Source organism: Chiloscyllium punctatum, chromosome 27, assembly GCF_047496795.1.
Source record: "Chiloscyllium punctatum isolate Juve2018m chromosome 27, sChiPun1.3, whole genome shotgun sequence".
Taxonomy (NCBI): Eukaryota; Metazoa; Chordata; class Chondrichthyes; order Orectolobiformes; family Hemiscylliidae; genus Chiloscyllium; species Chiloscyllium punctatum.
Window position 1 is genome coordinate 38,018,752 of NC_092765.1, and position 21,557 is coordinate 38,040,308.

Here is a 21,557-nt window from a genome sequence, read left to right on the forward strand (position 1 = left end):
AAGATGGACTGTTCTACATAGCCAACAAAGAGACAGGCATATCTGGGGCCCATACAGGTGCCCATGACTACCCCTTTGGTCTGGAGGAAGTGGGAGGATTCGAAGGAGAAATTGTTAAGGGTGAGGACCAGTTCAGCCAAAAGAATGAGAGTGTCGGTGGAAGGGTACTGTTGGGGACATCGGGAGAGGAAAAAACGGAGGGCTTGGAGGCCCTGGTCATGGCGGATGGAGGTGTAAAGGGATTGGATATCCATGGTGAAGATGAGGCGTTGGGGGCTGGGGAAACGGAAGTCTTGGAGGAGGTGGAGGGTGTGGGTGGTGTCTTGAATGTATGTGGGGAGTTCCTGGATTAGGGGGGATAGGACAGTGTCGAGGTAGGTAGAGATGAGTTTGGTGGGGCAGGAGCATGCTGAGACAATGGGTCGGCCAGGGTGGTCAGGCTTGTGAATCTTGGGAAGGAGGTAGAACCGGGCAGTGGGGGGGTCCCGGACTGTGAGGTTGGAAGCTGTGGGTGGGAGATCTCCTGAGGTGATGAGGTTCTGTATGGTCTGGGAGATGATGGTTTGGTGATGGGGGGTGGGGTCATGGTCGAGGGGGCGGTAGGAAGAGGTGTCCTCGAGTTGGCGTTTGGCTTCAGCAGTGTAGAGGTCAGTGCGCCAGACTACCACTGCGCCCCCTTAATCTGCTGGCTTGACGGTGAGGTCGGGATTGGAGCAGAGGGATTGGAGGGCTGCGCGTTGTAAGGGTGAGAGGTTGGAGTAGGGGAGGGGGGTGGACAGGTTGAGGCAGTTAATGTCCCGGCGGGAGTTGGAAATGAAAGGTCGAGGGTGGGTAATAGGCTAGCGCGGGGTGACCAGGTGGATGCAGTGTGTTGGAGGTGGGCGAAGGGGTTCTTGGAAGGTGGGCGGGAGTCCTGATTGTCAAAGTAAGCTCGGAGGCGGAGAAAGAATTGTTCAACGTCACGGCGTGTATTAAATTCATTGATGCGTGGACAGAGGGGGATGAAGGTGAGTCCTTTGCTGAGGCCTTCTTATTAAAGATGGCCATTGCTTTTCATTTGTGTGGTACAAATACTACTTGTTACTTTTCAGCCTAAGCTATTGTCCAGGTCTTGCTTCATTGAGACATGACAGTTTCAGGATCAGAGGAGTTGCAAATAGTGCTGAGCATTGTGTAATCATCAGTAAACATCCTCAATTCTGACTTTATGATGTAGGGAAGGTCATTGATGTAACAACTGAAGATGGACACTAACCTGAAGAACATCTGCAAAATGGTTGTGGAGCTGAGATGACTGATATCCAACAACTGTTGTGAGCTTCCTCTGTGCCAGATGTGACTCCAACCAGTGAAGAGTTTCCCCCCAGGTGCTGAAGAAACTTAACTGGTCAAGCAACATTTGTGGAGAGAGAAATAATGTTAACATTTCGAGTTCAGTATGACTTACTGCTTTTAGTTGACTTTTTAGTAGTTGTCCATTATCGACTAAATGGCAGCAGAATGTGATAGACAATCACATTGTTTTTATCGTTTACCCTGGTTAATGGATGTCACTAATTTTTTTATTGTATATGTTCTTATGTATGTATTCAATTTCATGTCAAAATCTCTCCAACATATCTCAATCCAATATACAAATTGATTCAGTTTGATTAGATTCCCTGCAGTGTGGAAATAGGCCTTTCGGCCCAGCCAGTCCACACTGACCCTCCAAAGAGTAACCCACCCAGACCCATTTCCCTCTGACTAATGCACCTCACACTATGGGCCATTTAGCATGGCCAATTCACCTGACCTGCGCATCTTTGGACAATGGGAGGAAACCAGAGCACCCAGAGGAAATCCACACAGACACGTGGAGAATGTGCAAACTCCACACAGACAGTCGCCTGAGGCTGGGATCAAACCTGGGACCGTGGTGCTGTGAGGCAGCAGTGCTAGCCACTGAGCCACCGTGCCACCCTTGCAGTTCTTGCAGGAAACATATTGCTGCCTTAACAATGTGTATTGTTATTGATGAGGAACTGTTCAGGAAATTCAGAAAACTATGTCTTAAGTTGTGAATCTCAAATATTTACTGGTCAACTTATACCAGTGCTTCTACAAATGGTGTCCTACTGTCAGCTCTCCTGATATTTTTATCAACGTGCTGTATTTGCATATTAAATACCCAGTAAGATTGCCATAGAATGCTTGCTGTTTGTGGAGCAAAACAGTTAGTTAATTGGGCGCACTACAAGGTGCCCTGCATCAGTCCACCTACCGAAGAATCTAATTAATCTAGCATTTCTGATGACGGTTAAAGATGCTTCCCATACAAGTGAATGATGCCCATTATTCATTATGCATGTCAATGTCTGGTTGAACTTCATAATATTTTGTTTGGCAAGTAGGCAATGGACTGAAACATAATAGAATTCTTAGGGGACCACACAAGGTAGATGCAGAAAGGTTGTTTCCTGTTGTGGCAGAGTTTAGAACCAGAGGACATCATCTCAGAACAAGAAGCTGCACATTTAAGATAGAGATGGGGAGAAACTTTATCTCTCATTGGGTAGTGAACGTGTGGTATTCTTTGCCACAGTGGGCTGTAGAGTTGGTTCGTTGCCTCAGCTTTGTGATCAATGAGGGAATAAAAAGTTAAGGGGTTAAAGACAAGAAAATGGAGTTGAGGATTATCAGCTCAACCATGATCTCATTGGTAAGCAGAGCAGAGACAATGGGCTGAATGGCCTACTTTTACCCCTCTATATCTCATGATCTTACAAATACTTCAGACTCTTAGTGATCTGGATGTTATACTGTGTATCTTATTAATTATTAGATGGAAGAATTATGAAATGACGAGCATGAGGGCTAAAGAAAGTATAAAATCAGTTACAGAAAGAAGTAAAGAGAGAAACAACGTGGATAGAGGGGGAAACAGAGAAAAGAGAGATTAGATTTTTTTTCGAAAAGCAAATGAAATTATGTTTAAAACTCAAACAACAATTAAAATCTAAGGAAATTGGATTCTACATTTGGAATAGTTAACTTTTGGTATCAAAGCAGTCGACTGGTAGCAACTAACACTTACTAAAAAGGGTTCTTAAACTTGAAATTACTTAACTTGCAGTGGCAAATTTATTCCATACCTGTTATGCATGTGCTGGAACATTTTGCCATTAAATGAATTTCCAGGGAGATCCAGACAGCTGGATGCCATTTTAATGAAAAATGAAGTATAATCGGCTGTCTGCCCTTGATTGAAGTTGCTGTGATATTTAGCTTGAAGTAACAGTGGGCAATATTCACTCCACCATTACTTTAACTGCAAATTCTGGGCTATTCTTTGTACTCATTACCTGCCCACAGAAATTTTCAAGTGTTACAATAATACAACAGAAACCAAAACCCATGCCATCCACAAGTAAGATAAACAGTTGACATCCAGAACAGATTTGCACAGAACTGCATTGTTTCCTTTTGCCAGCTGCACATTTTCCATTAAACATCATCCCGTGTCTTTTGTTGACAATCCAGTTATCAATTCATCCAGACATTCTGTCAACTATTCCATGAGTTTTTAAGCTTCTCCATGAGAGTCATGTGTGGAACTTAGTCAAATGTTATTTAATCCTCCTCATCTTTGCAAATCACTTTCTTTCCATATGTGTTATGGATCACTTAGCCCCATTTACTATAACTGGAATTTTTCTGCATCACCCTTTCTGGAAACTGATGTGAAAAATCCATTTGCCATATGCTGATCATCTGCAAAACTTTACTCTATAAATCCTTTCATGGACCCACCTGTTCCTTGACCTTCATTTGACTATTAACATAACTATAAACTTTTTTTTGGATTCCTTCTTCTCTCTGTTTTTTATCACTGTACTTATTTATTGCTTTTTTTTATTCTTGGTTGGTTGTCTTGAGTTCTTATTTATAAGAGTCCTTATCCTCCCTTTTTTTGTTGTCTCTTGTACCTTCTGAAGAATTTCTGGTTGATTTTATAAATTCCTTCTGACTTTTTTATTAAATCAGTCTGAGTTAGATCTTGCAATTCTCCTTTTTTAAAAATGCATTTTCCCTTACCCTTTAGGCAAATTCATCCAGACATCGACGAGGAAATATTTTGTTTCACGACTGGGATTAAAGGAGACCAAAGATTGTGTTGGAAGAAAGACTGGCAAGATTGGCATGACCAACTCAAAAAGCACTAATGTAAGTTGACAAAAATGTCAATCACATTTCCTGACATTCAAGTTTTTTTAACTAGATGGTGCTTCTAGTTAATTTTTAGTTTTTAAAATAATTTATTCATTTGTGGAATGTGGGTGTCACTGGCTGGCCAACATTTATTCCCCATCCTTATTTGCCCTTGAGAAGGTAGTGCTGAGCTGTCATCTTGAACCGCTGCAGACCATCTGCTGTGGGTTGACCTACAATGCCCTTAGGAAGGGAACTCCAAATTTTGAATCAGTGACAGTGAAGAGACGGCGATATATTTCAAGTGGTGAGTGGCTTGGAAGGGAATGTGAAGGTGATAATGTTCCCATGCATCTGCTGCCCTTGTCCTTCTAGATGGAAGTGGTCATGGGTTTGAAAGGTGCTGTCTGAGGATCTTTAGTGAATTCCTGCAGTGCATCTTGGAGATCATACACACTGCTGCTACTGAGCATTACTGGTGGATGCTTGTGGATGTAATGCCAATCAAGCCTACTGTTTTGTCCTTGATGGTGCCAAGTTTCTTGAGTGTTGCCTTCCTATAACCTCCTGAAAATAACAAAATAAAACAATGTGGTTATCAGAAGTTGCACTGCTGTCATCAAAATGCTAAAACCAAGATTTTATTATCAGATTTTTAAAATGTCTGAATGGCACTCCTTCCTTCCTTCATTCGAGATGAAAAATGAAAAATTCTTATAGGGACAAGACTGAACCTCCATGCTGTTTTTTTTTACAAGAAGAAACAAGGATCAATTAAAAAAGACCATTCATTCATCTCATTTCAGACATGAGGTACTACTTTAGGAAAGAATTCCTCCTCTGTTTTTAAGTCAAGTCAACTATGTCCTTGGAGTCCGACTGGGAGTAATAGTTGGTTATTGTCAATATCTCATGAAATATCCATTTAAGAGTTTGAAATTGATCAACAAATGGAACTTTATTGACCAGAAAATTGACTTTCTGTTTGATGGTCTTAATAAATCAAATGACAGAAGAGGTTTACCAGAGATAATACAGTATTCATAAAAGAAGGTAAAACGAGAGATAAATAGATTTCATAAATGATATGAAAGTAGCTAAGGACAAAGCTGTAACTAATCTTAATGCTTAATGCAGGCAAGCAATGCAGAACAACAACCAGCAGAGCCAACAGGATGTTGAAGTAAATATTCTAAGTAATTGAAAACGAGTGAACAGACATTGTGATCAATCTGTATAGATATCTGAGAAACATGGTATAAGAAGAATTAATGATAGTGAAGAGAGAACCATAAAGTGTCTGAGCTATAATGAGAGATTAAAGTGTTTCCAGATACTCAGCCTGGAAAAGAGTCTTATGAGAGACGATGTTATGGAGTATATAAAATAACTCAGGGAATGAAACAGGTTAATCTTCAACGTGACTTGAAACAAACTACAAAATTAGAACAAGGAGTTACAAGGTAAATTCAAGCCTAGTATTATGAAGTTCTTCCCTTTCACAAAGTGTGATCAACACAAGAATTGGCCTCTGGGCAGCGTGTGTCTCTGTAACATTGGTGCAGATTTAAGAATTTGGAGTTTGGAGTACTAGCTTGAGGGTATGGCAAAAATGATGTAATTTAAATCTGGATAAGTAATAAAACAATCCCCATTTGTGTGTGTAACTTGGCAACCTACTGCCTCCCTGCCACATATTGAGTAGGACTCAACCAGCATGAATCGTGGAAAAGCCTTTGGGAAGTTAAACCAATTTGTGCTAGATTTCTTCAACTGTCACTTAAGAATATTCTTTAATTAATTAACAGATTTTAGACAGACTTCTCTTTCATATCTTCATTCTTCTACTCTGTTTCTCAGTAAGAATAGTAAATTTCCTTTTTCGTTCCCTCCATATGCTGCATGCAATTTGCTTTGAGAAAGAAAAAATCTAAATCACCCACTTCTAATTGAAATGGCACGTCCGCAAATAGTTAACACATCTTGTTTGGAAAAATGCAGTTATGCCTAAGCCCTCAGCTGACTCATCACAGTCATGAAACATTTACATCTCCTGGAACTTGCTTTCACTTTAGTTCGTAGCAGCAAATACACACATTATTTGAAGCAAGATGTTAGAAGTGCTCAGCTAAAATTGACTGAATTTTCAGCAATGTATGAGAGCCAGCTACTGTAAAGGAAAACAAGTAAGTTTAAAATTACACTGTAAAGTTGAATTGCAAGGAGTGTCAGAATGTCTATGAATTTTCCTCTCCCTGCTGCTGTGGAAATGAAAGGTGATATGTGACAGAATTTGATTCTGTTCCACCTTTACTGGCAAAACTATGATAATGCTATAGAATTGAATAAAAAAAGCTGTGCAGATAAGAGTTGGAAAGCTTATTATCGCTGTTAGAGAAAGAGTGCCACAAGATGTTTGCAACTGAAAACTCATTAAGATACAACCAACCCAGACTGGAAAGATTTTGAAAGCTCTGAAAACTCCATTTTAATTGCATTTTTGAACAGCATTCAACATCAGAGCTCAGAGGAAAATGCAAGTATTGATCAGAATGTGATTGTATTGATCACTAGCTGAATCCTGTGCAGTCAGACAACTGAAAGATGATCTTATCAGAGATAGGATTGTGCTAAACATAAAAATATCCAAATGTGAGAGCACAGCTGCTGAGAAAAAAAGAAATTTACTCTGAAGAAAGTAATGCAGACACACTGAAGTTGTCGATCATCAACTAGAGAATATTAATGGGTGAATAGTCAAGGCTTTGTTGAGATATATTCCAGATCAAACAAGGCCAACATATGAGAAAAAGAAAAGAAATAGAGAAAAGAAACAGTAGAAACAGCAAGGCAAGAATAAGGGATATCAATATAGAGACGGACAGCACAAGAAAAGGAGGCATTTATGGAGCAAGCAGTCCTCTAAGGAATTAGTAAAAATCCACACATCACATCTAAAACAGGTCTAATGCTTGGAATAGGCATCCTAGATGTGCCAGAAAAGATTTGTAGGATCTTGCAGGTCCTGAAGCCTTGGAATGCTGAACAAATACGAAAGGATGTCAACAATGGTTTTCCAGCTCTTGTGTGTCTTCCAGGTGAATGTCATCTCTGAGTAATTAAGAATATCAGACCAACTTAACATCTGCTGAGGAGATTTCTAGCTGCACTCAACTTTAGGCCAAAAGACAAAATAGAAGAGCTGGAAGAGAAGGGAGTAATCAGAGAGTTGACAACTCCTACAGATTAGATTTGCAGCATGATAGCAGGGACAAAATTGGAAGTTTGGGAGTATGCATTGATTTAACAGAGCTCAAAAAAACACTTTGAAGTGATCTCACTCCTCCATGTTTATTATTGAGGAGATTTTGCTAACATGCCAAGGCAAACTTTTTATTGCTTTGGTTTCGTGAGCAATTAAGCAAAATCTTGCCTAAATTGTCTTTAAAGTCTAAGCATCTGTGCAAGCTCGTTGCTGAACATGTACAACATCACTGAAGCACAGAACAATAAGCAGCTTTTACTGGAATCAAACAACTGGTGATAATAATATCATTGCTGAGGTATCCAATATCAATGATAAAGTCACCTTGCATTGTGAACAATGTTCACTGTAACATCTTTTACTGATATGTGGACTTCTGAAGTTTCTGCATGCCAGCAGCTTCTGGAAATAGAACTCAACGCGTCAGCTCACTGGTTAGCATGCACATAACCTCCCAGTGACTATACAGCCACACAGCTTAGAGGGAACATTGATTTTGATGTTAATGAAATCAGACCTGAAGCAACTTTTAGTTATCAAGGACATCCGGTTAAATTTGCTTCAAGGGTATTAACACAACTGAACAATTCTACGCTCATTTTGAGAAGGTTTGACCAGTAGTTGGCTTTGTCCAGTGAGCATTTTAATCAAGAGCAGTTTGTGAGAGACAAAGAGACATTGCAGCAAAACCACGAGCCATACTGAAGTAAGTTCCACAACTAACTTCCAACCACTCTAAAACATCTGCAAAGGATGCTATCTTATTTGCAAAGGTGGAATCGGATGCAACATAGAACCAAGTGAAACAGATGTCTAACATGCTGCTGAGAGTGGCAATCTCTATGAAGAAAGTCAAGGATGCTAAGACTGTGTAACCTCATCCCTTTTCAATTAAATGCAACTGTTCAACATGTTCTGGACAGCGTCACCTCAGTTTTTCTGGAAATAACTTCATTTGACTAAATTGAATTGAGTTTTTTTTTGGAGGGTTCTTCACCACAAGGCCTAGTGAGCTATCACACATTGCTGACCAAATTCACCACATTAATTACCTACAGTGCCTCTATGGAATCCCTCGACCCCATTTTAACATGCGCCATTCCTGGAACAACTCACCACTCAACTGATATTCTGAAAGTCACTGGCATTCCTTCAGCCCAAGGCATCTTTAAGAGTCTTGTTGTATACCCATCCAGATGCCTTCTAAATGTTGTAATTGAGGAAAAATAAATGAACAATATCATAGTAAGAACAAGCAAGAAATCGAGGAGGCTTAAATCAGGACAAGAAAGCAATGGAGATTTCTAGGTTTGGAAAATGTAATAAATCAGAATTGTGGTGAGAATATTATGGGAAATATAAAATTTGGTAGGACTGGGCAGACTGGAAGCAGGGTTGATGCTTTGCTGAGTGGTTGCGGTCTTGGATAAACATGAAACATAGAAGAGTATAGCACAATAACAGGCCGTTAGCCCACCATGTCTGTGCCAACCATGAGATCATTCTAAATTAATCCCATTGACCTGCAAATGGATCACGTCCCTCTATTCCTTGTCAATCCATGTGTCTGTCTCAGTTCAGTTGGAGAAGGGTCCAGAGAAATAAGTCACTGTCTCAGGATTTGTATCCAGTCAATTCGGACTAACATGAGGAGAAATATCTTCACTCAGAGTTGGTGAATCTATGGAATTTTCCACAGAATCACAATAGGCCATGGAGGTGATGTAAGTGAATAAATTTAAGAAAGAAATTGACCTAGAAGGTAAATATGTCAACGGGTATGGGGAGAGAGGTGTGTGGCACTGATACAGACTATCTGAGTCAAGAATGTAGTATTGGAAAAGAACATTAGCCATGATTGTATTGAATAGCAAAATAACTTGGATATTCTTTGTTGGTTTATTTTTTAAAAATTGGTTTATGAAGTTGAGAATAAAGGTGAGTCAAACAGTCAGGGCATGCAGGGCCAAAGCAGAGAACAAAGTAGGACTATAAATTAAACTGCACTTATTTCAATGCAAGGGGCCTAACAGGGAAGGCAGATGAAGTCAGGGCATGGTTAGAAACATGGGACTGGGATATCATAGCAATTACAGAAACATGGCTCAGGGATGGACAGGACTGGCAGCTTAATGTTCCAGGATAGAAATGCTACAAGAAGAACAGAAAGGGAGGCAAGAGAAGAGGGGGTGTGGCATTTTTGATAAGGGACAGCATTACAGCTGTACTGAGGGAGGATATTCCTGGAAATACATCCAGAGAAGTTATTTGGGTGGAACTGAGAAGTACAAAAGGGATGATCACCTTATTGGGATTGTATTACAGACCCCCTAATAGTCAGAGGGAAATTGAGAAACAAATTTGTAAGGAGATCTCAGTAATGTAAGAATAATAGGGTGGTTATGGTGAGGGATTTTAACTTTCCAAACAAAGACTGGAACTGCCATAGTGTTAAGGGTTTAGATGGAGAGAGATTTGTTAAGTATGTACAAGAAAAATTTCTGATTCAGTATGTGGATGTACCTACTAGAAAAAGTGCAAAACCTGACCTACTCTTGGGAAATAAGGCAGGGCAGGTGACTGAGGTGTCAGTGGGGGAGCACTTTGGGGCCAGTGACCATAATTCTATTAGTTTTAAAATAGTGATAGAAAAGGATAGACTAAAAGTTGAAATTCTAACTTGAAGGAAGGCCAATTTTGACGGTATTAGGCAAGAACTTTCAAAAGCTGATTTGGCGCAGATGTTCGCAGGTAAATCGACGACTGGAAAATGGGAAGCCTTCAGAAATGAGATAATGAGAGTCCAGAGAATGTATATTCCTGTCAGGGTGAAAGGAAAGGCTGGTAGGTACAGGGAATGCTGGATGGCTAAAGAAATTGAGGGTTTCGTTAAGAAAAAGAAAGAAGCTTGTCAGGTATAGGCAGAATAGATTGAATGAATCCTTAAAAGAGCATAAAGGCAGTACACTTAAGAGAGAAATCAGGAGGGCAAAAAGGGGACATAAGATAGCTTTGGCAAATAGAGTTAAGAAGATTCCAAATGCTTTTTACAAATACATTAAGGAGACCAGGGTAACTGGGAAGAGAGTAGGGCCCCTCAAAGATCAGCAAGGCAGCCTTTGTGTGGCGCCACAGGAGATGGGGGAGATACTAACCGAGTATTTTACATCAGTATCTACTGTGGAAAAAGACATAGAAGGTATAGAATGTAAGGAAATAAATGATGATGTCTTGAAAAATGTCCATATTACAGAGGGGGAAGTGCTGGATGTCTTGAAATGCATAAAAGTGGATAAATCCCCATAACCTGAACAGGTGTACCCTAGAGCTCTGTGGGAAGCTAGGGAAGTGATTGCTGGGTTTCTTACTGAGATATTTGTACCATCAATCGTCACAAGTGAGGTGCTGAAAGACTGGAGGTTGGCTTATGTAGTGCCACTGTTTAAGAAGGGTGGTAAGGACAAGCCAGGGAACTATAGACGGTGAGCCTGACCTCAGTGGTAGTCAAGTTGTTAGAGAGAATCCTGAGGGACAGGATGTACATGTATATGGAAAGGCAAGGACTTAGGGATAGTCAACATGGTTTTGTGCATGGGAAATCATGTCTCACAAACTTGATTGAGTTTTTTGAAGAAGTAGCAAAGAGGATTGATGAGGGCAGAACAGTAATTGTGATCTAGATAGACTTCAGTAAGGCGTTCGACAAGGTTCCCCATGGGAGTCTGATTAGCCAGATTAGATCTCATGGATTATAGGGAGAACTTGCCATTTGGATACAGAACTGGCTCAAAGGTAGAAGACAGAGCATGGTGCTGGAGGGTTGCGTTTCAGCCTGGAAGTCTGTGACCAGTGGAGTGCCTCAAGGATCGGTGCTGGGCCCTCTACTTTTCATCATTTATATAAGTTATTTGGATGTGAGCATAACAGGTATAGTTAGTAGGTTTGCAGATGACACCAAAATTAGAGGTGTACTGGACAGCGAAAAAGGTTATCTCAGGTTACAATGGGATCTTGATCAGATGGGACACTGGGCAGAGAAGTGGCAGATGGAGTTTAGTTTAGATAAATGTGAGGTGCTGCATTTTGGAAAAGCATATCTTAGCAGGACTTATGCACTTAATGGTAAGGTCCTAGGGAGTGTTGCTGAACAAAGAGACCTTGGAGTGCAGGTTCATAGCTCTTTGAAAGTGGAGTTGCAGGTAGATAGGATAGTGAAGAAGGTGTTTGGTATGCTTTCATTTATTGGTCAGAGTATTGAGTACAGGAGTTGGGAGGTCATGTTGCAGCTGTACAGGACATTGGTTAGGCCACGGTTGGAATATTGCGTGCAATTCTGGTCTCTTTCCTATCAGAAAGATGTTGTAAAACTTGAAAGGGTTCAGAGAAGATTGACAAAGATGTTACCAGGGTTGGAGGATTTGAGCTATAGGGAGAGGTTGAATAGGCTAGGTCTGTTTTCCCTGAAGCACTGGAGGCTAAGGTTATTGAGGTTTACAAAATCATGAGGGGCATGGATAGGATAAATAGACAAAGTCTTTTCCCTGGGCTGGGAGATTCCAGAACTGGAGGGCATAGATTTACAGTGAGAGGGAAAAGATATAAAAGAGACCTAAGGGGCAAGCTTTTTCAAGCAGAGGGTGGTACGTGTATGGAATGAGCTGCTAGAGGAAGAGGCTGGTACAATTGCAACATTTAAGAGGCATTTGGATGGGTATATGAATAGGAAGGGTTTGGAGGGATATGGGCCGGGTGCTGGCAGGTGGGACTAGATTGGGTTGGGATATCTGATCGGCGTGGACGGCTTGGACCGAAGCGTCTGTTTCCGTGCTGTACATCTCTATGACTCTAAGTGCAGGAAGACATTTATCCAGATACTGCATTACTTGCCAAGGTTATGTATTTGGAAGATCTTGACTTTACTAAAATAAATTGTTAACTCCAAACCAAGATCATATTTTCCATGATTTTAGTATTGTTCAATATTTAAACATTATAAGATTCCATTAGAGATGTTTTCCAGCTGACAATTTAAATAGAAACATTTTATTCAATGACATCAGTTCACTCTCAAGGTCTGATTAAGGTCTGTGATCTTGCACTAAGTTACTAAGACCTCTCGACATTGATATTTTTCCCGATTTTTGAAATGCCTTCTCTTAGAATCTCTATGTGCTGAACTCACCACGAAGATAATCACCAAAGATTCAGGCGTGCTTAACTCCTAAGAGGTGGTTTAAGGCTACAATGCATGTGATTGTTTGAAACAGAAACTATTTTCTGACCACTAGATCTGTCCTGTAGCAACTTTGTTTTTGATGCTTCCTTAGTTATGAACTTGTTGCCATTTCTACCATCCATGATGGACAATACCATGAAAAAACTCAATGTTCAAGTGACCATTAGCAGGGTGTGAGATCCAGTTGCCAATCCTACATATACATTAATCTTTTATTAAGTATTTTCTATCAGAGACCTTGACACATCCTTGATTAGTTATCAAAAGACAATGAGAATAATGGCAATATTGCCAACCTTTGCACATGAATTATTTCTCATGTTGCTTTTAACAGGAGTTGAACTGAACAAGATAAGAAATACACGCTGCATTGTACCCCAAACAATAATAGTTTCTCTTACAGAAAAGAAAAAAAAAACTACTGATCATTTCTCTCTGCAAGACAGGATAATAATGTACAAAACATTATTGTTCCTGTTTACCATGGAGATCAATATCTAAATAAATTGACAAAAGAATGTCAATGTACTTTTGATAAAAGAGCTTTCAGCTTTGTTACACTGAAGGGAAAGGGGTATTACATTACGTGGGACATAAATTATCGGAATGAACGCATTATAAATAGGAGAAAGCAAGAATCAACCCGTTTATCCCAACGATAATCTTACACACATTCAAACCTTAGTGAAGGATCACCCCTCACTACAGGCCAATACATAGAAACATAGAAGATAGGAGCAGCAAGAGGCCATTCACCATTTTCAATCCTACTCCGCTATTCATACAATCCTGGTTGATTGTCCAACTCAATAGACTAATCCTGCTTTGTCCACATAACCTTTTATACCATTTGCCCCAAGTGCTATATCTATCCACCTCTTGAACATTTTGGCATCAACCTGTGGTAAAGAAAGTGATAAGCTCAGCTGAAATGACTATAATTAGATTTGCACTGGATGGTATTCTCTTCAACCAATGTCTCTCATGTAGACCTTTAGACAGGTTTCATTAACTCAGCTCACTACCAGACATTTGTTCCTTAACCTCATGTCTTTAACAGTCTTGATTGGTATCTTCTTTGAGACCTCCACAGCCTTCCTTTTCTGTAGTTTTCTTCTAAACATCTGAAGGTATTACCCCTCCCAACCTGCCTGAGCTAAATAACAGAACTTTTGCTATTATAGGCTTTTGTTTCAGCATATACCTATTTATGGGTACACCTCTCTCTCTCAGTCTTTGAATGGTGTTAAAACAGAGGTTGACAGATTCTGGATATGAAAGGAGATGAGGTATCATTAAAGTTGGCGAGAATGTGGATTCAAGGTTTCAATCAGTTCAGCCATGATCATATTGAGTTGCAGAGCAAGCTTGAGGACATAAATGGATTTCTGATTCTAATTTATTTGTTCATAAGTTTGTAAATTTGTAAGTAATTGAATTGGCTTCCATCGTGGTAAGACAAGGATTGATAAAATAACAATACATAAAAACTCAAAGTTTTTGGATGAGTTGCAAATAATTTAGTTAGAGTTTGATTAGAGTTTGAAATTATTGTTTAAAAATATATTTGCTCTTGTTTTGTTCGCTTGTTCACTGAGTATTGTTAATGAACGTATTTGGCATTTAAGGTGTAAAATGAGACCCAACGTCAGGATACAATGCTACTCAACAATAAAGAAAATGATTTCACAGAGTGTCATTGAAGTAATCTAATCGCGAGGCTTTCTCATCATTATCTTTGGACTTTTGGACTACTTCACCGAGATATATAGACAAGTAGAAACTTTCTTGAGGCTAAATGGAGTCTAGCTCAACCATAACTGAAACCTGAAACATGGAATTTGAAATGAAGCAAAGTAAAAAGGTAAAAGAATCCAAAATTGTAACCATCCTCAGAAAGTTGAACTAATTTATAGTGATATATAAAGAGATCAATAACTTCTAATGTTTCAAGTAGTTGTGTGAACTGGTACATAGGCATGCAAAACAGAAACAGAAACCTGGTATGATTTTATCCAGAAATGAATTGCAAATGTGGAGAGAAAAGGATTTAAGGATTGCAATAGTTTCTTGCCAGTGATATTTAGAGTAAGTTTTTATGCGTGTGACGAACCAATGTGTAGAAGAGCTTCTTGACCACAGTGGAAGAAAAACAGATTGCCTGAATAATTGGTCTCAGGTGCATCAGAGGGTATCTGCTTGAAGAATGTTTTATTCAGAAAATCATGTGCCCGTTGGCAATGGTTCATAGAAAGTAGTTGAAGAATGGGATAAATCATGAATTGGCAGCCAGTGCGTGTCAGTATAAACCCACACGCTCTTTCTCATCTTCAATATTATACCTCCTTTGCTTACAAATTCACACAACTTCCATGTTATCTTTTTTCCAAAATAGCAAAGGCAATTTAGAGAATTCAAAGTCAAAAATACAAATCCACTGTGGAACAAATTAAATCTTATTTTGCCATCAAAATCAATTTGCTCAGCAATGGAAGAAATACTTTTTCTGTGGAAGTTTATTTCACACAGAAACAACCCACTTTCTTTTTATCTGTAAATCAACAGCATTAAAACTAATGAGGGAAAATTCATCATCTTTACGACAGCGACAGACTACAGTTTGTCATAGAAGGCCTGTAGTTCTACTCGTTAACATCACAGAATGAAGCATTTTCTCAGGTGGTGCAACTATGAATCAAAAAAATTGAATCCAGATGAAAAATACTGATCAGGTTTTAAACATTTTTTTTTATCAGGCAGAAGTAACACAAGTGAATATTTCCAAATCTAACCAGAATCCAATAAGTAAGAGAACTGGCAATAATATTACCTGAGATTAGGTAAAATAAGAAATTAAAATATTTTTGACTATGCATGAAAATTAGCTATTTGATATCATTTTGATTTTTGATCTACACGTTAGTTACATATTCAGTTAAAACTTGGAGTAAACCATTAATTACTTTCAAAAGTTATAATTCTTATCAATTAATTTTGTTTTCTTTGTTTTTGGAATGCCAGTAATGCTGAACTATCTCTACTGTACAATGTAGCTGTCCTGACAAGATGGTGGTAGATCTACACCTTAGCTGCTGCAGTGGTAATGACTGGTACTCTTCAAAATCTGGTCACTGGTAACTCTCAAGATGAGAGGGGATTTGACAAAGACAGTGAAATTGAAGAGTGGGGTGAATTCTAGGATATCATATTTTGGAGATGGCCATTGTCTAGATTTGTACAGTATCAGTTCTAACCACCACTTGCGAACTCATTTCTGAATTTTCTTCAGGTTTTGATGTAGGCTTACCTGGACTTCCTCATTATTGAAGAAGCTGTGAATGGAACTGAAGATTGTAAAATTGTCAGTGAGTGTCCCCACTCCCATTGTCATAGAGCAAAGATCTTCAATTGAAGCAGCTGAGGATGGTTTTGTTGCAGATGCTTCCTTTAGGAACTCTTGATATAGCTGGCCCTCTACTAGCCACATCCATTTATTTCTTGTGCCAAATGTGGCTCCAACCACTGTAAAGTTTTCTCTTTCACATCCTTCTACCTGGTGGTTGCAAATATAGCTAATTTTTGTATTAGGAAAGAAACAAGGCCAAAGGGTCAAGTAAAACATGTGTTGTTGAAGATCTACAATAATCTAATCTGAGCAAGCATTGATGATTTCAACTGACACATTGGCTTGGGACAGTTCTTGAGCCAAACAATTTTTCCAATAACATCAAAGCAAGAGAATGAAATGGAAGAATGTGGAAAGTTAATCCTAGCTTTATTAAAATCCGCACACAGGATGTGGTTATCCCTGGCTGGACCAGCATTTGTTGTCCATCCTTGCTGTTGTTGAGAAGGTGATGGAGAGCTGGCTTCTTAAATCACTGCAATCAATTTGGTATAGGGAGACCCATAATGCCTTCAGAGAAGGATTCACAGGGGTTTGATCCAGAGATGCTAAAGGAACAGTGACCTAATTCTGATTCTCAATGCCGAGTGGCTTAATGGGAAAGTTGCAAGTAATGTTGTTCCTATATATACGCTCTTCTTACCCTTCTCGATGTTAATGGTCATGGGTTTGAAAGGTGCTGTCTAAGGAGTATCAGTGAATTTCTTCAGTGCATCTTGCAGCTGGTGCACTCTGCTGCTACTGACTGTCAATGGTGGAGGGAGTAAATGTTTGCGGATGTGGTGCCAATCAAGTGGGATGCTTTGGTTTGGATGGTGTTCATGCTTCTTGAGTTCTCATCCAGGCAAGTATTCGATCACAGGGCTCATGCCCGAAACGTCGATTCTCCTGCTCCTTGGATGCTGCCTGACCTGCTGCGCTTTTCCAGCAACACATTTTCAGCTCTGATCTCCAGCATCTGCAGTCCTCACTTTCTCCTACAAGTATTCCATCACAGTCTGACTTGTGCCTTGTTGATGGATAAACTTTGTGGAGTCAGGAGTGTCATTACTCTCTGCAATTTTCCTAACATCTGACTTGCCCTGGTAGCCACTGCATTTGTCTAGACAATCCAGTTCAAGTTCTCAGCAATGGTAACTCCAGGAAATTGAAAGTGGGCGATTCAGTGATTCTGATTCAATTGAATGTCAAGAAATGATAGTTAGATACTCCCTTGTCATAAATGGTCAATGCCTGGCACTAATCAATATTTTAGTATGGGTATTAAATTAAGGTTAACCTTAATGATTTGAGTTTTAACAATATGCAGTACAATGTGAATTCCATGAAAATCCTAATGACTGCATTCTGGAGATGTCCAGTTGCTGTGATGTAACTAGATTAGATTTAGATTACTTTACAGTGTGGAAACAGGCCCTTCGGCCCAACAATCCAAACCGACCCGCAACCCACCCATACCCCTTACCTAACACTACGGGCAATTTAACATGGCCAATTCACCTGACCTGCACATCTTTGGACTGTGGGAGGAAACCGGAGCACCCGGAGGAAACCCACACAGACACGGGGAGAACGTGCAAACTCCACACAGTCAGTCACCTGAGGCGAGAATTGAACCCGGGTCTCTGGCGCTGTGAGGCAGCAGTGCTAACCACTGTGCCGCCCGTAACTATGTTCAGAATATATTGTATAAAAAGAAAATACTAAAGCTGGGCACATACACTTGGTTCCACTGAACAGCACAGCAGGAAATTGTTTAAACTAATGGGTAAGGAACCTATTCCTAATGTGAATAATTGAGATTACTACATTTCTAAAGAAAATTGAATTTGATTTTAATATTGAGTAAGTAACACTAAATTGATTTTATATTATGAAGCTGAATGCATTGTTCTTTTACTGCTGGCATCTGGATTCCAATCCATCCCAGAATAGATGATAAATATTAATTTCTCTTGCTGATGGCTTGAAGGGATTTACATGAGGTCACAGTAGGTGCATGAGTAAATTGACATTGTTACTTAGTGTAGATAAGGATAGCTCATACAGCGACAAACTATGTGCAAATCTGCACTTGTATGTTTACCTGAGAACTGTATGGAGCACTGCTCTGATGGAAGTAATTGATATTTCAGAGTGAAAAGAAACTAACTCTCTCTGCAGATATTTCTAACTTTTGTTTGCCCCATGTGCAGATTAACTAAGATTTTCAAGAAATGTGTTTTACGTACTATGATGCCAATGGTCCGAATGGGAAATGATGGGGTTGATATTCTTTATTTTTTAAAAAAATAGGTTCTGTAAGAAAGGTGAAATGGTTTTAATTGAATTATATTCAAATAGCAAATTGATTTTTGATATGGTTTCACACCCAGAGGGGTAAAGGCAGCTGAAATATATTTGCCAGCAACTTACAGGCAATGAATCTGGCAGGAGAAATAAACTTAGTCAGAGTCACATTAAAGACTCAGTGTAAGTTATTAGCAATTATTACTAGAACGCTGGTCACAGTGCTTATTCACTATTAAGCAGCATCAAAGTGCATTCATTTCAGATATTTTGTCAGCTGTGTTTAGATTTTGACAGAACGCAGACGAACATATAGAGAGGCTCACTTACCCACCCAAAATCAGCAAGCCTGACATTGCTGTGAAGCAAGCACATGTTACAGGATAATGGGGGATATTTTGGTAATTACTTTGAATTGCAATGAAGCAAAAATTAAATATAAATGTTCATCACAAATTTTTAATGAACATCTGTACTTTGATTCCAATTTAAATCTGCTGGACAGCATACTGATATTATCAGAATAAATTATGGCATCCCAGGGATTTTACTGACATTAAACCATAAGAGCTAGCAGCAGAAGTAGGCCATTCAGCCCAATGAGTCTGCTCCACCAAATAAGGTAGTAGCTGATCTAATAATATGCAACTCCACTTTCCTGTCTTTTCCCTAAAAGCCTGAATTCCCTTACAGTTTAAAAATCTGCTGTTATCAGCCTTGAAAAATACTTTATGTTTCAGCCTCTCCATCTTCTGCACTAAAGATTCAGACCTCTCACACTGCTGTCTGAGAAATGAAATTCCTCCTCATCGCTGTCCCAGTTATTCAGTATCCACTCCATCCCCTCATTACCTGATCCAGTTGTACAGGGCACAGGACACTAGGATTATGCAGAACACCATGTCCAGAGTGAACTGCACACCAACCACGCCTTCCCCAAGACTGATGCAAGCTACAAAATCTAATTTTCAGCCAATCAACCAACTACTCCACGATGACTCTGGAGGAAGAATGGACCGTGTGTAGCTCCACTCTGCCTCAGTGAGAGTGCTGTGTAATGGAATCATCAACAAAGGTCACCAAGGATAGGACTTGTCTCTAACCATTCTTGGAGGGCATCTGACCCTTGAAATGAAGAAGGCACAATGCAGTTATCAATTATATTTGCATCCGCATCATTTTAGACTTCTAAAGTATATTATCAAGGAGGCATGTAGACATTTTCAAACCTTTATGACACATGCTCTTCAGTGCATTTGGAGCAAGTGGGATTTCAACCCAGGTTTGCTGACCCAGAAATAGAGCTACTAACACTGCACCAGAAGGGCCCCCTCACAGATGACTTCTACATTGATGAAGTGAAAGCCGTTTCTGCTCATCACGTCATGCTGCATTATGATATTGAGCTTTCAACATGACCTATTGTCATTCTATGACTCCCTGCTTCTCACAGGAAGCTAGCTATGTTGGAAAAGCCAGGTTGTCGAACTGGCCTCTTCACAGAGAAATGAGATGCAGTGGTGGGATCTGGAATTAGTTGTATCATTAACAGCCTTTATTTCCTTCTAGATCAAGGATTAACAGATCTCACACATCTTCCCAGTGGATCCTTAGGTGCAACTGATTGCGTTAAAATGTAACATAGTTCTCACCTTGATGGTCAATGATAGATGGTGAACATCCACCCTTTCATCACCTACTCTAGCAGTCACCAGTTTTGTGACAGTGCTGCAAGACATTTGCAGTCAACTGGAGGCAATGGCATGGAGGACAGGAACCTCCTATCCCTGCTGCACACACTGGCAACCTCTTCATGTGGAGACTGGAAGCATTTGATCTTCTTTAATTTTTCTGTGTCTGGTTGGATCTATTGGTTACAGTTCATAAGAACCTGTGTGGGAAATATCAGAAACAGAACAGGAACAGTGTTCACATCACACACAAATCATTGTTTAATATAGTCCTTCAGACAGTGGCACATGAGACTCTGACAAGAACAAAGGACTAACTTAGAATGACAGTCCCAACTGATGAGTGACAAGGACCTTGACTGACCCTTGTGTAACTCCCCAACTGACTTATTGCGAGTCCCCTGATTGGTTGAACTGGACATGCTGGACTAACTATGGCCCATTCCCCTGACTGTAATTTTAAGGAACACCTGATCTGACTGCTCCAACTGGCTAACAGACTCTATCCAAGCTCCTGGCCTAATGTCAGATGCTGTTCTTCACTTACTGTGCTGTCAAGGACAAAAGGTTTGGTCCCTTGATTTGACTGAGGACTATTCTCTTAGATGTTGAGACATGGCCATCCATTTGAACCACATGTAATTATTTTAGCCACAAAGGCTTTTTCTTACTTTGTGCAGGTTGATGGAGCACAGTGTAGTACAACAATGTGCCCATTCCCCTGACTGATCAGTGTTGATAACGATGACAAGCTGCCTGGCTCTGCATCTGCACTATTCAAGTGCTTTTCTTACTTCAGGGATCTGTGAATAATTATCCCGAGATTCCTCTGTTCCTCTAAGGAACCCAATGTCCTGCCATTTAATAAGTACTCCCTCATCTTGTTCCTTCTTCGAAAATGCATCACCTCATACTTATCAGGGTTAGATTCCATGTGCCATTGATCTGCCTATCCGACCAACCCATCTGTATCTTCCTGTAACCTACAGCCATCTCCTTCACTATTAACCACTCTAACCAACCTTGGTATTATCTGTATTGTGAGCCTTTAAGTTCTGAATGAGGCGGCAAATAGCAAAAAGGAGATAGTGAGGACTGCAAATGTTAGAAAGTCAGAACTGATAAAATGTGGAGCTGAGAGAAGCACAGCACGTCCAGCAGGCATTATTTACTATGGAAAAGGACATGGAAGATATAGAATGTAGGGAAACAGGTGGTGACATCTTGAAAAATTTCCATATTACAGAGGAGGAAGTGCTAGATGTCTTGAAACGCATAAAACTGTATAAATCCCCAGAACCTGCTCAGGTGTACCCTCGAGCTCTGTGGGAAGCTAAGGAAGTGATTTCTGGGTCTCTTACTGAAATATTTGTATCATCAATAGTCACAGGTGAGGTGCCGGAAGACTGGAGGTTGGCTAACGTGGTGCTACTGTTTAAGAAAGTTGGTAAGGACAAGCCAGGGAAAGATAGACCAGTG

The 21,557-nt window shown here is 39.9% G+C and overlaps 1 long non-coding RNA gene across 1 annotated transcript in view; it reads left to right on the plus strand.

Moving 5' to 3' along the window:
* The window catches only part of LOC140453650 (uncharacterized), a 176,714-nt gene that overhangs the window by 134,391 nt on the left and 20,766 nt on the right, over nt 1-21,557 (plus strand). Inside the window, exon 3 of the long non-coding RNA XR_011952448.1 lies at nt 4,085-4,206. This is a non-coding gene — a long non-coding RNA (uncharacterized lncRNA). The remainder of the gene's footprint in view (nt 1-4,084; nt 4,207-21,557) is intronic.